This window comes from Cavia porcellus, unplaced genomic scaffold (assembly GCF_034190915.1).
Source record: "Cavia porcellus strain 051 isolate PalLab524CR breed Dunkin Hartley unplaced genomic scaffold, mCavPor4.1 scaffold_5, whole genome shotgun sequence".
Classification (NCBI taxonomy): domain Eukaryota; kingdom Metazoa; phylum Chordata; class Mammalia; order Rodentia; family Caviidae; genus Cavia; species Cavia porcellus.
Window position 1 is genome coordinate 53,207,380 of NW_026947488.1, and position 14,953 is coordinate 53,222,332.

Genomic DNA, 14,953 nt, shown 5'->3' on the forward strand with positions numbered 1-14,953 from the left:
CATCTTTCTGCCTTAGCCTCTTTTTCTTAGATTATTCCATTGGCTAGGACTTTATTACTGTTGAAAAGGAGCTGTTGAAGGACGCATTCCTTCTTGGTACCTAATCTTGGTAGGAAAACAGCTAGTATCTGATTTGCCATACAACTTTTTTACATGTGCTTTATCAACTTAAGGTTCCCACTATTCTTCATTGGCTGAGTGTTTCTTTTAAATCATGAATGGGCATTGGGTTTTGTTAAGTACTTTTTCTGCATATACCACTGTGTTTGTTTAATTGTGCATTGTGGTAATTGGTTTTTGAATATTGAACCAATAACTTTGCATACAGGAAATAAATTCTACTTGGTTTTGGTACATTATTCTTTATACTTTATTAAGTTTAACTTGCTAATACTTTGAGAGTTTTACACCTTTGTTCATGGGCGATATTGGTCTGTAGTTTTCTTTTGTTTGTCTAGTACTAGAATTAGGGTTGCTGGCATGCTGGCACATCCCTGTAATCCCAGAATTTAGGAGGTTAAGTGAGGTGGATCCCGAGAGTTTGAGGCCAGCCTGAACTACATAGCAAAACCCTATCTCAGAAAACCAAAGGAGTGAAAAAAGAATTAGGGTAAGGTTTGCCTCATAGAATGAGTTAGGAAATATTCCTCTACTTCCTTCTAAAATCAATTGAAATACAATAGTATAATTTCTTTCTTAAGTATGGTCAATGTCTTGTTTACTTTTCTTGTTGCTGAAACAAAATACTGGACCCCCAAAGTTAAAGAAGGTAACATTTATTGTAGCTCGCAGTTTATAGTGGTTTTAGTTAATAGTTGGCTGGCCCCAACGCAGGGTGCATGACAGGGAAAGGGCCATCACAGAGAAGAAACCATTAAGGCTGCAGAGCTTCGAAGTAGGGAGGAAGCAGCAGGTGACTGACATTAGCAGCCTTCTGTCAGTTTTATTTTATACTTGTATTTCTGTCTAAACACCCATAGCAGGTATGCTCACACCCAGGATGCACCTTCCCATTATCTACACTTGGCACTATGCCAGACCAATCAGTGGACTTTTATTTAGTAATTTATTATTTAGTAATTCAGTAATCACACACCCTTAATCCTAGCATCAACACTGTAGATCCAGCTAACCCCGAAAATCCCCTCACACCCCCGACCACATAAGGACTTGGGGAACATCTAAAACATAAGCTGTAGCAGTCAGCTTTCACTAGCATAGCCATCTGGTGCTTTCTGTTGCAAAAATTGTTAATGTTGGTCCTGTTTCTTTAATAACTATAGGCATATTCTGATCATCTGGGTTTTTTTCTTGTGTAATTTTTGACAAATTGTAGCTTTCTAAAAATTGGTACATTTCACCTTGGTTATTAAATTTGTGGACAAGAAGTTACAGTAGTGAGCACATGTATGCATGCACATAATCATGTGGTACTGGGGGCTGAACCTAGGGAATGTTGAACCATATCCTCAGCCTTTTAAACTTTGAGACAGAGCCTAAGTTGCTCAGGCTGATCTGAAACTTTCATTCATTTTGCCTTTTCCTCCCATGTGGCTGAGAGTATATAGGTCTGCACCTCCACGCCTGGGTAGTACCCCTCAGTGCCCAGTAGTTGAATCCAAGTAAGGCCTTCTCATTGAGCTATATACCCCCAGCCCTTTGTTTTGTTTTGTTTTGTTTGTTTGTTTCATTTTTGAGACGAGAGATTCAGTCCCTAAATTAACTTAGGCTGGCCTCCAGAGTAGTGAAAGCACTTACAGACATGAGCCACCACACCTGGCTTCATTTACTGCTTTTGAACCATAAAGAAGATTCCTTTCTCAGTGACCTTAGCACATGCTAGCTTTGAATGCTTAGAGGTCAACTAATAGAATATGCATTTTTATAGAAGGTGGACCTTAGGTTCTCTCTAAGGGTAGAGATTTCCCCAGCACTGCGAAACAAGGAGGCAAAGAAATTTAATACAATTTAAATGGCTAATAATCTCACAAACACATTGTTAAATATTATTTATTTACTTATTTTTGTTATCGGGGATCAACTCACAACCTCACGCTTGCCAGACAGACACATACACCACTGAGCTAAATCCTCCAGAACTGTTAAATATTTTAAAATAAAACAAGTATAGTAATCCCATCAGGGATAATTTCAGATTACTACCAGCCTGACATAGGAACAATTTAAGTTATACCCAGAATTTTAGTTTTAATTTATGACCAAAGTTTTGAGTTATGACCTCAACCCTTACCTCTTGTGGTTCAGATAAAGATACAGATTTAACCCTTAAAGAGTTGTGAAAGGAACATTACAACATCCTTTCCTGTATGGGGCTAACTGAGAAATCCTGAACCCATGTCTAAGGACACAGATCTGCCTATAAACAGGAGAGAGACTTTGAAGGCTATGTAGAGAAACCTGAGCTGTCAGTTGACAACTTGAGTCACGACCAGCCCTCTGGAACTAATTGAGTTCATATGTCAAGGGTCCACTACATCTCAAAGGTTTTAGTGGCTTTCTGAAACTACTGATAATACTGAACCTTATATGTACAATAATTTTTTCTGTACATTCAAACCTGTGATAAAGTTTAACTTAAAATTAGGCATAATAAGACTGGACGTGGTGGCGACAACTGTGTTCCTAACACTTGGGAGGCTGAGACAGGAGAATCACTCTGAGTTTTGAGGCCAGCCTGGGCTACAAAGTACATTCAAGACCAGCCTGAACTAATAGTGAAATACTACCTCAAAAAGACTAAAAAATGAAAATAAAAAAATAGGCATAATGGAAGGTTAGCAGTAACAAAATACTTTGTAGAATTTTACCTTTAATATTTTTAGGTTTCTTACCAGAGGACTTCCTAACCAAACTGTTAGTAAAACTGGAAGATGTAGAGTAGAGGGAAACTTAACATGGACCTATTTCAATAAAAAAGGGTTGGGGGGGTGCTGGGGATTTAGCTCAGCGGCATAAGCGCCAGCCTTGCAAGCAGGCAGTCGTGAGTTCGATCCCTGGTACTGATAAAAAGGAAAAAGACCAAAAAAAAAAAAAAAAGGATTGGGGATGTACCTCATTGGGAAGACTGGGTTCAATCCAAATTACCTTTTAAAAAAAGAAGGAAGGGAGGGAGAAAGGAAGTTAGCAAGCTAGCTTTGGATACCTTTGCTCCCTTCACTATAGACCTATGAGTGGACTTTTTGGGCTTTTGTATCTTTACTCTGTCACTTACTAGTTAAGCCTCATGGATTGCTGCCTACATACATATTATCATTTACTAGCTGTTTAGTTCCTCTAATGAGTATGTACGTCTCCTTGTGTAGGAGTAAAGCAATAATGAAAACTGTTATTTTATAATTATTTGTTGTCATTTTGAGGCAAGGTCTCACTATGTAGTACAGGCTGGCCTCAAACTCAAGGCAGTCTTCCCAGGTTGTACCTCAGCATGACCATGCCCAACATTTTTATGTTATAACTTAAATGTATAAACTGACAAATTAAGGCATGTTTCACTATTTAAACAGTATCTGCCAATGTTTATTGTAGTACTTAAAGGTTGGTCAGATATTTCTTTGGCTATCATCTTGTTTGTGTAAATAAATGTTTCCTTTTAGCTGAGATATATATATATATATAATGAACCAGAACTTTGAGCAAGAATTGGAATGTAATAAGGAGGAAGAGTTTAGCTGTGGTATGCTTGCTTAAAAAGAGAAAAAGCTAGAGGCAGACTGCTGATTTGATTTAAGCAGGATCCATATGAGCCATTATAGGGAAGAAAGAGGAATGAGGTAACTGAGGACCTTTGCTTTGGTAATAGTCTTACAACTCTAAATGGTTTTTCAGTTGTTTCTTTAATTTGCTTATTAAGATCACCATCTGTGCCTTGCAAGCAGGCAGTCGTGAGTTCGATCCCTGGTACCGATAAAAACGAAAAAGACAAAAAAAAAAAAAAAAGAAGATCACTATCTGGACTTCTGGCTCGGTGGTCTGCGTGCTCACATGGCAAATGGAAATCGCTGGTTCAATTCCCTGTGCTTCTGCCAGGCTTGCTGGTCCTGGCTTGGCACTCTCTCACTGTCTCTTTGGGGCTGAGGATTTAGCTCCATGGCACAAGTACCTGTCTTGCAAACACGCAGTCGTGAGTTCCATCACTGGTAACAAAAAAAAAAAGATAATATCTACATATCATAAAATTCTTCCTTTCAGAGTAGCTTTAGTTAAAAAAAAAAAAAAACCAGTGGTTTTAATATATTCACAAGGTTTTACAGTCGTCATCATTAATTTCAGAACATCTTTATCACTCACTCTAAATCCAAAGTACAGAAGAAAAAACAGATCAAGGTGTATCATGTACAGGTACAAATTCCCTGTGATGAATGTGATCAGTGTATATACCTAAATTGTACAAATATACTTCGTTAAATTTAAAAAACAAACTTTATTAGTAGTCCCTACTCAAATTTTTCTACTCTGCTTCACCAACACCCTAAGCATATACATATGTTCCTATCTGTAGATTTGCCTGCTATGAACACTTCGTGCACAGTGATACTTCATTTCACAAACTTAGTACTACTGCACGTGGATTCATATAGTATGTGGTCTTCTGTGACTGGTGGTTTCACTTAGCGCAGTATTTTCTATATTCACCCATGTTATAGGATGAATCAATATTTTGTTTCTTTTTGTGGTTAGATCCTATTATGAGTATACTACATTTTGTTTATCTGATATTTGAGTTATTGCAATTCATATCTGTTATGAGTAACACTGCTATGAACACACGTACAAATTTTTGTGTGGACACATTTTCAATTGTCACAGGTATATATACAAGAGTGGGAATGCTAAAGATTTCAATTTTTGACCAGAAACTCCCCAGGCAGATAACCTGTGATTCCCCATCTTGGAGTGGTGTGATGTTGAGAACATGGGGATCCTTACAGATCAGATGACTAAGTTTCAGTTCTGGTTTAGAAGCCTTCAGTTATTTACATTGCCACTCTGGCTTTTTTTTGTACAGAGGATTGAACCAAAGGCCTTTGTACTAAGCTACATCTCTAGCCCTTTTTAATTTTTTTCTTTTAATTTGAGACAAGGTCTTACTAGATTGCTCATGGGGGTTTTGATCTTGTGATCTTATCTGTTAGCCTTCTGAGACCTGAATTTATAGACCTACAACACCATGCCCAGCTATTTGTTTTTTTAACCAGATATTTTGGGTTACTTGATGCTATAGATCTGGATCAATCTTTGTTATTTGTGTTTCAAACATATCAAGGACTAGGTGTTCAGTTAACTCCTGAACAGTTAAGTTTCTTTTGTATATTACATGTTTTCCTGCCCAGAGCCAGTCATTAAATAACATACTTACTGTTTCTGCTTGTTTATATATTATTGCTTATGCCACCTTGTGTCAAAGACATTACAGCTAAAAGGTATAGGATTTTTTTTCTTTAAATTCTTCCATGTGTGTTATGAACCCAGAACAGTGTTAGATATATGCAGTTACCTACAAACTGGGCTATTACCAATCAAGAGACATATTTACATTTGTTTCTGTCACATTTTAGGCTTATTTAGGGCTCTTGAGAACCAGAGAATATTAGTTTGGGCTCTTTGCCCACGAAATGGCTACTTGTGGCCTTCCTGAGTACTCGAAATGAAAAGGACTTCCATTGTTAGGCATTTGTGTCAGTAGTCTCAAGGTAGTGTTGAAGCCCTGAAAAATAAAGAATGAAGAAATCAATAGCTAGGCCTGGCATGGTGGCACACTCCTGTAATCCTAGCACTTGGGAGGCTGAGGCAGGTGGATCATTGCAAGTTCAAGACCAGCCTACAAAATGAGCCCAAGATAAGCCTGAAGTGCATAACAAGACTCTGTCTCAAAAAGACAAAAAGAAAAAAAAATGAAATCAGTAGCTAAATTGACAAACTGCCTGGGTAATGTCTAGTAAAGATAATATCAGCTGTTACTAGATTGAAAGGCCTATGATAGCCTTTTCATTCATTTATTCATTCACTGATTTTTTTTAAGACAGGGTCTCACTATGTAGTTCAGGCTGGCTTTGAATTCACAGTACTCCTGTCTGGCCTCCGGAGTTCTTGGGATTGTAGGCATGTGTTACCACACCTGGCTCACCATGAGGGCCTTTTAAAATTTTGATTGATGGATTAATTGATTGATTGATACTGGGGAATGAACTCAGGGCTACTGAGTTCCACTGAGCTCTATCCCCATCCCCTGCTCCCCTTTTTAAAATTTTGAGATGGGGAGGGGATTAAATAAAATAAATTTTGAGTCTGAATGTTTTGCTAAATCATTAAGTTGCCTAGGCTAGTCTCAAACATGTAGTCCTCCTACCTCCCCAACTTTCCAGAGTGCTGTGATTGCAGGCATGAACCTCCACACCTGGCTCCTTAGTGATCTTTTTTTTTTTCTGGGTACTGGGGATAAGAACTCACAAACTTGTGCTTGCTAGGCAAGTACTTTGCCACTGAGCTATATCCCTGGCCCCACCTTAGTGATATTTTTAATTTATGCAGAATTCTTGTCCTCTGGCAAGATTCTTGTCCTCTTAATCTAAGCAATCTAATTTGTAAGGTTGTAGTACTCTATTTTTTTTCTAAATTTTTATTTTTAGTAGTAGATGTTTGCAGTATGTAATGATTACATTCATTATAGTGTTGGTGTATGTACATAACATGTTTTTAATTCTTTTTATATCACTTTCTCTATTTCCTTCCCTTTCACCCTCTCTTGATCCTTTTTGCATGCACGCGTGTGTGCGTGCATGTGTGTGTGTGTGTGTGTGTGTGTGTGTGTGTGTGTGTGTGTGTGTATGTATTTCGAGACAATCTCACTATACAATTCAGGCTGGGCCTAAAGTCACTATATAGTAGCCCTAGCTAGTATTAAACTCAGGGCAATCCTCCTGTCTCAGCCTCTCAAGTGCTGGGATTACAGGCATGTACCACCACACCTGGCTCCATACTGATTTTCATGGTGGTCGTACTGTGATTTACATTCCTACCAACAATGGTAAAAGAGTTACTTTTTCTCGCAGCCTTTCCAGAATTTATTATTTGATTTAATGGTAGACATTCTTTCTGGAGATCTCCTAGAATTGAACTTGGGTTTCATATATGCTAGACAAATGCTTTACCATGAGCTACGTCCCCCACCCCAGTATGTTCTCCCCAGTATTGGGGATTGAACCCAGAGTCTTAACACTGAGCTACATTCTCCAACTTTGTGTGTGTGTGTGTGCTGGGGATCGAATTTGCCAGGCAGGCTCTTATGCCACTGAGCTAAATCCCCAGCCCCATTCTCCAACTTTAAAAAAATTTTTTTTTTAATCTTGAAATAGGGACTTTAGTAAGGGCCTTTGCCCAGGCTAGGCTCAAACTTGTGACCCTTTTCTTCTGCCTTAGCCTTACAGAGTGCTGGATTACAGGAACATGCTACTGTGCTCAGTTCAGTATGTGCTTCTTAGTTGTTTATAAGTGTGCTTGTTGGTTATAAAAGCATAATCTCCACAAGAGCATAATTAGGTTTTTGTATTGTTGAAACCCTTGCTCAGATAGCAGTTATTTTTTCCATGTTTTTTCGTTTGTTTTTGAGGTAAGGTCTCCTTATGTAGTTCATGCTGACCTTGAACTCACTAGTCCAGGCTGCCTTCTAACTAGTGATCCTTTTGCCTCAGTATCCCAAATGCTGGGATTGCAGGCAAGCACTCTCATGCCTACCTGCACTTGTTTAAAAAGAGTGTGTATGTTTTTCTGTCTAATGTAATTTGAGAAGATGAGGAGATGTTTTAGAAAGAGTGAAGAAGACATTTGAAGAATTATAGAAGTCATCTCAGAAGGAATAATCTCAGCATACTGAATCAGACTCTCAGAGAGAGGCCAGCTGTGTGTTGTAATGTAAATATGTATGTTGATCATCTTCCCAAACCCGAGATTAGCTTATGCATAAATTATACATATTTGTTATACTTAGTCTTTCAAGATACTGAACACAAAGGGAAAATCCAGACATGCAGGTTACTTTGTGCAATGCAGACTTCAAAATGTTTCCGTTAATAATTGCTTACCACTCACAATTTTTAAATGTTTTTCCCTAGTTTTTCTTATGAAGGTGGGAAAGTTTCAATTATATAATCATTTAATTAATTATATGATCATTAAAGTTTCATTTATATAATTATGCAACCTTCCAACTGTAAAAGTTGCTTTTTTATTTTTTATTTATTTTATTTATTTATTTTTGGTACTGGGGATCAAACTCATGACCTTGTGCTTACAAGGCAGGTGCTTACAGCGCTGAGCTAAACCCCTGACCCAAAAGTTGCTTTTTTAATACAGTGAATGCTGGCTGAGCACAGTGGCATACACCTATAATTCCAGCACTCAAGACGCTGAAGCAGGAGGATCACTGTGAGTTTGAGGCCACCCTGGGCTGCATGAGTCCAAGGCCAGCCTGAACTACATAATGAGACTCTACATTAAAAAAAAAATACAATGCATATCTCCTAAGTTGGGTGTTATTTAAAAGTGCCCATGTGTTAGACTGTAATTACCACCAGCCTGTAGAATGAGGAGGAGGGTTTCTTGATGGCTGTGATCCATGCATTTTTAGCACTAGGCAGTGGCTCCGCCTGGGACATTGTTAGTGACTTCTCAGCTCTATCTTCTCCCAAATACCTAGAGTACCCCAGATTTTTGCTTTGTACAAGGTTCATTCCCTCACTTCATACATGCAGGCCCTGATATTATAACTTGGCAAATGTTTCTTTCTAAATATAGACTTTGTTTTACTTTAATATGTCTTAAATGTGAAAAGCCATCCCTCATTTTTGTCAGGAACTGAATTCCATAATTTTCTTTTTATGTCATGTACAAATGAATGGACCAGAAAGTGTTAAGCCTGTATCCTCTTCTGGTGGACCTTTTCTGATTTGAAGCTTTCATTTTTATTTAGTCTTGTGTCTTTTCTCCATTTTCGTCATGTATCTTCTAAGTGACACTGAGTCCATAGCGGTTTGCCTAGGGAAAAAAAAAAAAAACACTGTGGGTGGTGACCTTACTAAAATGTGGATTGAACAATGTGTGTTTAGAAGCCCAGTGGCTCTGCATTTGATCATCTTTTCAGAATGCTGTTACTGCAGAAAGTAAGTCAGCGGGGCTCTCTGAATGTCTGAACAAAGATATTAAAGCCAGATAACCTAAATAGAGAAACCTTTCAAAAAAGCCAAAGTTATGTGTGGAAGGTAGAATATAAAGAGCTAGTAGAAATAATTGCATCAGTGGTGAGACATAAAGAATAAATGCATCTTCTTGGGGAATTCCTGTAGAATGCAATGCAGCCTTTGAGATGAGCTTAGCAGGGTGGCCTATGATGTCTGAGGATAAGTAGGTCTCAAACTCATGACCTTCTCCTTGCCAGGCAGGCACTAGGCTGCTGAGCTAAATCCCCAGCCTGTGCAGCCTGTTTTTTCTTAACAATTATCTCAGTTAACCCTAAAATAATTATGAGATATGTAGGGCAAGGGTTTTCAGTCTAGATGAAAGATAAGCTGAGTCTTACCACAATCACACCCACCATATACCATACTAAGGGCAGCTGATACCATCATTTTTATAATATTCTTAAATTTTCAGGTGACTACTGTTTAGTTTTCTGGCTTGTTTCTTCTGGAAAAAATGGACCATAAATTCAATATCTAGGCATGCTTCATTGCTATGAACTTCAGACTGAGTCAGTATGGGGGAAGGGATGTAAAATCAATGTGGAAAATGGAAAGGTTATTAATTTGCTTTGTTCATTGATTTGATAAAATCAAAATCAGTGTGGAGATTCCTCAAAAAACTAAGATTAGAGGTACCATCTGATCCAGTATTACCCTGCTGGGTATCTTCCCAGAAGAATTAAAAACATCATACCATAGTGATATATGTGCACTAGTGTTTATACAAGAACAATCTGTAATACCTAGATCTTAGAAATAACACAAGGAATGGATAAAAAAGATGTCTTTTTATATAATGGAGTACTATAAAGAAAGATAAACGAGTTTATAGGTAAATGTATATAACTCGAGACCAATGTATATAACTCGAGACCATAGTCATAAGTGAAACAAATCAGACTCACATGTAAATATATTGTCTCCCTAGTGTAAGAAGCTGAAACAGTAAATAAAATACAAAATGCACAACAGATATTGTGAAATGGGAAGAAACTATTCAAAAGAAGAAAAACTGGGAAGGTAGAAAGGAGAAAAGAAGGACAGAAAAAGTAAAAATAAAAAAATTATATACACGATAGTTAAAATAGTTATACTAATAATTTCTCTTAATTCATTGAGAAAAAGGTTTGTGCTAATATTGTTTGGATAATTAAACGTGTATCTTATACTCTGAGTAACTACTTTAAAGATAACAACATGCAATGTATTAATCATTGTTACTTTCTCATTACCTTGTTTTTAAATTTATCTTTTTCTCTTTAAAGTAAAATTTAAAATTAAGCCATTTCTTTATACTATAGAGCTGACTGTGGGAAGTGGTAGGGAACAGGCAAGAGTGGACTGAGACCTACTCATCCTCAAACACCATAGGCCACACTGCTAAGCTCGTCTCAAAGGCTGCATTGCATTCTACAAGAATTCCCCAAGAAGATGCATTTATTCTTTATGTCTCACCACTGATGCAATTATTTCTACTAGCTCTTTATATTCTACTTTCTACCCATAACTTTGGCTTTTTTGAAAGATTTCTCTATTTAGTTTATCTGGCTTTAATATTTTTGTTCAGACATTCAGCGAGCCCCACTGACTTACTTTCTCCAGTAACAGCATTCTGAAAAGATGATCAAACGCAGAGCCACTGGGCTTCTAAACACACATTGTTAAATTGAGAGCTTCTAGTTGGGTGTAAAGGCACGCACTTATAATCCAGCGCAAGGGAGGCAGAGGCAGGAGAGTTACCATGAGTTCAAGGCTAGTCTGGATTTGTCTCAATTGAATATTAGTAATTTATAGCTTTTGTTTTGTTTTTCATATCCAAATTGCCTATATTATGACTTTAGTGTTTGGGCCATTATTAAGTAAAATAAGGGTTTCTCAAACATAAATGTTTTGGTACTGAGACAGTGAAGTGATAACTAAATGATGACTGAGTCTAGTGGGCAAAAAAGTATGCACAGTATAGAAACTGAACAAAGGAGCAGTTCATGTGTCAGGATAAAACAGTACAGCAGGAGATTTTCATCAGTACTTAGAATAACATACAATTTAAAATTTAGGAAATGGAGCTGGAAATGAAGCTCAGTGGCATAAGCACCTGCATGGCAAGTGCAAGGTTCTGAGTTCCATACCAGATACCAAGGAAATAAAATTAAATTAAATTTAGGAATTGTTTATTTCTGGAATTTTCCATTTAATATTTTTGGAGTGTAATTGACTGTAGTTAACAAACTAGAAAATTAAACCAGGGTAAGGGAAGGAAACCACTACTTTATTATTCATTTGGTTTGTTTATATATTTGTCTCTTTGTTTTTGACATTAATATAAACTAAATGGAACCTTATAGTAGGAGAGACTTAAAGATTTCTTAGTAGACAAGTCCATTCTTCCTGTCTTCAGAAAGCTAAGTTAATGGAATTATCTTCAAGATTTGCAGGTCAAAAGTCTCAATTTTCTTATATGATGAGATATTTTCTAAAAGAACTGGGATCCTAAAAAGTTATTAATCCCAACATACAAGGAGACTGAGACAGGAGGATCATAAATAGGACCCTGGCCTGGCCAACTTAGCAATTTAGTGAGACTCTGTCTCAAAAATAAAAAGAACTGAACCTGTAGCTCAGTACAAAGGTCCTGAAATTCTATCTCCAGTACTGCAAAAAAGCAAAGTAAGATAAAATAGTTAGATTTCTATATGTCAGCATCTGGCTTCAATTGTGTTATATTCCTGGAATAAACAAAATTTATCTTTAAACCCAGCTATGACCATGGTAGGTGGGACTCAGTACAGCATAGGCCAGCTACATTGGCTCAAAAAGCACAAATAAGGTTTTAGCTTAATGCAGATTTTGATGATGCCCCATAAACTGATCAGATAGATACAGCTGTTTGTTTCTGACTGGGCATTAATTTTTTTTTATTTTTTGGTACCAGGGATTGAACTTACGACCTTGCATATGCCATGCAAAGGCTTGTGCCACTGAGCTAAATCTCTAGCCCCTACTTTCTGTCCTGTAAAAGTTCAGTCTAAGAGAGCATAGAATAGGCCAATGGACCCACCAACAGACCTGCCACAAGGCCTTCTTTATATTACAGACTTCCTGACATCTACTTTCTTCCTCTGTTCTCTTTTCTCTTTTCCTTTGTCTCATTTGATTTTGGCTTTTAGAAATAGTAAGTTGTACAAAGTATTTGAACTATAGCATATCCTTGCACCTATGAAGAATAAATCCGACTGCTTTACACAAAAAAGTTGTGTTAAAAATATATTCTTGAGGGGCTGGGGATTTAGCTCAGCGACATAAGTACCTGTCTTGCAAGCAGGCAGTCGTGAGTTCAATCTCTGGTACCGATAAAAATGAGAAAAAAAATATATATGTGTGTGTGTGTATTCTTGAGCAAACCACTTGGAACCCTTCTGTCTCAGACAAGTTTTTTTTTTTTTTTTTTGTCTTTTTCTTTTTTATCGGTACCGGGGATCGAACTCACGACTGCCTGCTTGCAAGGCAGGCGCTTATGCCGCTGAGCTAAATCCCCAGCCCCGACAAAAGCTTTCTTTCTCTCAATGAATATATTCTGCTCTTAACTTTTATTTTTTCTAAAATTCATTCTTTGATTTTAGAGAACACAAACTCATACCAGACATCTAGTAGATTGGGAATTTCTTTCCCCTACATCACTATCACACAATTCCTAGTTAATTTAGTTTCTCTAATCCAGCTGTGCAAATACCTACCCATCCAAAACTAATTCCTGCTTTCTTTAAACCCTCTTGAAAATCCTTCATAGAAAAATCTAAACCTTAAAAAAAAAAGTTCCTTGCTATTGTTCAGCATATTAGATAGTTCCTTTGGGAAATGTTCTCCCTGGTTTATGCCTCAGGAATTAGTCCTGTACACTAATCAGCAAATTTTAGAAATATTTTTAAGTGGAAAAAAATTCTGAGTGATTGATTCATGGATTCTATTCTCAGGCAAATTGCTTGACTTTTCCTTCCTCTATTGCCTTACAAAATCAAAATTTATGTCTAAATTCATAAACTCTAGGCACTGTAAGTTCTTTTTAAAAGGCGGAAGTGGGGTGGTGGTTCCTATTACGTTTGAACTCTTGTCGAGACAGGGATGTTAGTTATTTTATCTATTATATTTGAAACCAAATATGTTATGGGGGAGATAGTATACAGAACAGATAACCCACACACAAATAATCCAGGAAATTCTGCCTATACTGCTGTGTATTTCCCAGTATTTAAATCCATCTGTATACTTTCAGGCTGAGAGCATGGCTCAGTGGTAAAGTGCTTGCCTACCATATGAGAGGACATGGGTTCTACCCCCAGCACCACAAAAAGACATACGGACAAGAGAGAGAGGAAGAAAAAGAGAGGAGGAGAGAAAGAGAGTAAAAAAATCCTCATATGCATATTTCCAAAGAACTGGGATGTCTTAGTGCTACTGTTTTTCAAAATGGAAATTGCTGTATAGTACTTTTTCTATTAATGATATACAAGTTCACAAGTACCGAAACATGCTCTGTCTATCTTCTCACAGTTCCTACACAAGTACCTGCCTGGTAAGCACAACGTCTTGAGTTCAATTCCCGTTACTAAAAAAAAAAGTTCCTTCACACAATTCCTGGTATTCCCTTTGTAGCAACTTTTACAATTGTAAATTCTTTCAGTAATTATTTTAGTACCTCCCTCACTCTACCTGACATAAATTTGAGAAAAGACACTATGTTCCCAGCCTCTGGCTACTAATTAATATCACTATTAACATCTGGTTTGTTACTGAATATGTCACAAACTTCGTTCATTTTAGTCTCCTGGTGAGACTTAAGCTGTTGTTTGTTTTAGATACTAAACTTTTCAGAGTTTTACATTCTAACATTCTGCACTTCCAGAGCAGTTGTTAGTATTTTTTTCCCCACACAAGGTAAATATAGAAACAAGCACAATTCCAAACTCTTGACGTAGGGGGTGCCAGAGAGCTTGTATACCAACTACTTTATTTTATTTCACTTCATTTATTTTGAGGCAAGGCTTCACTTTATGGTTCAATCTTGCCTTGAACTCAGTTTGTAGCCCAGGCTGGTCTTGCATTCACAGTGATCCTCCTACCTCAGTCTCTCAAGTGCTGGGATTACAGGCATGCTCTACCACATCAGGCACCAACTGCTTCTTAGTGTATATGTGTTAGCCATCTGCAGTCTGTCTGGTTTTTTTGTTGTTGTTGTTGTTTTTTTTTTTTTTTTTTTTTTTTGTGTGGTACTAGGGATTGAACTCACAACCGTGCACTTGCCAGGCAGGTGCTTATGCCGCTGAGCTAAATCCCCAGCATGTTAGCCATCTGGAAGCTATGACAATGATTGCCAGGAGAAGGCAGAAAAGCCCAGAAGTAAACATTGGCGACTTTACTAAATTTTTATTGGATAGTTTTGGAGTAGAGGCTGCTGAATTGGAGGAAGCCCCATCATTATGTCAGCAGCAGCTGTGGATACAGCTAACGCTGTATCCATCAGGAACCAAAGAAATGAATTTGGAGGAACCAAAGAAGATAACTATAGGACTGGAGAAAGAAGAGCAAAAATTGGGCAATGCTCCTACAGAAGTTGATAAAGAAGGAAAAGGCATCTCAGTCTTTATATTCCTCAGTATATTTCTCCAGTGCCAGAATATATTGATCCATTTTTATTTATTTTT

The 14,953-nt window shown here is 37.4% G+C and overlaps 1 protein-coding gene and 1 pseudogene across 6 annotated transcripts in view; both read left to right on the top strand.

The window, feature by feature from the left end:
- The window catches only part of Rbm6 (RNA binding motif protein 6), a 104,166-nt gene that overhangs the window by 60,557 nt on the left and 28,656 nt on the right, over positions 1–14,953 (top strand). The window lies entirely within an intron of this gene.
- The window catches only part of LOC100713690 (pre-mRNA-splicing factor SLU7-like), a 33,986-nt pseudogene that overhangs the window by 14,460 nt on the left and 4,573 nt on the right, over positions 1–14,953 (top strand).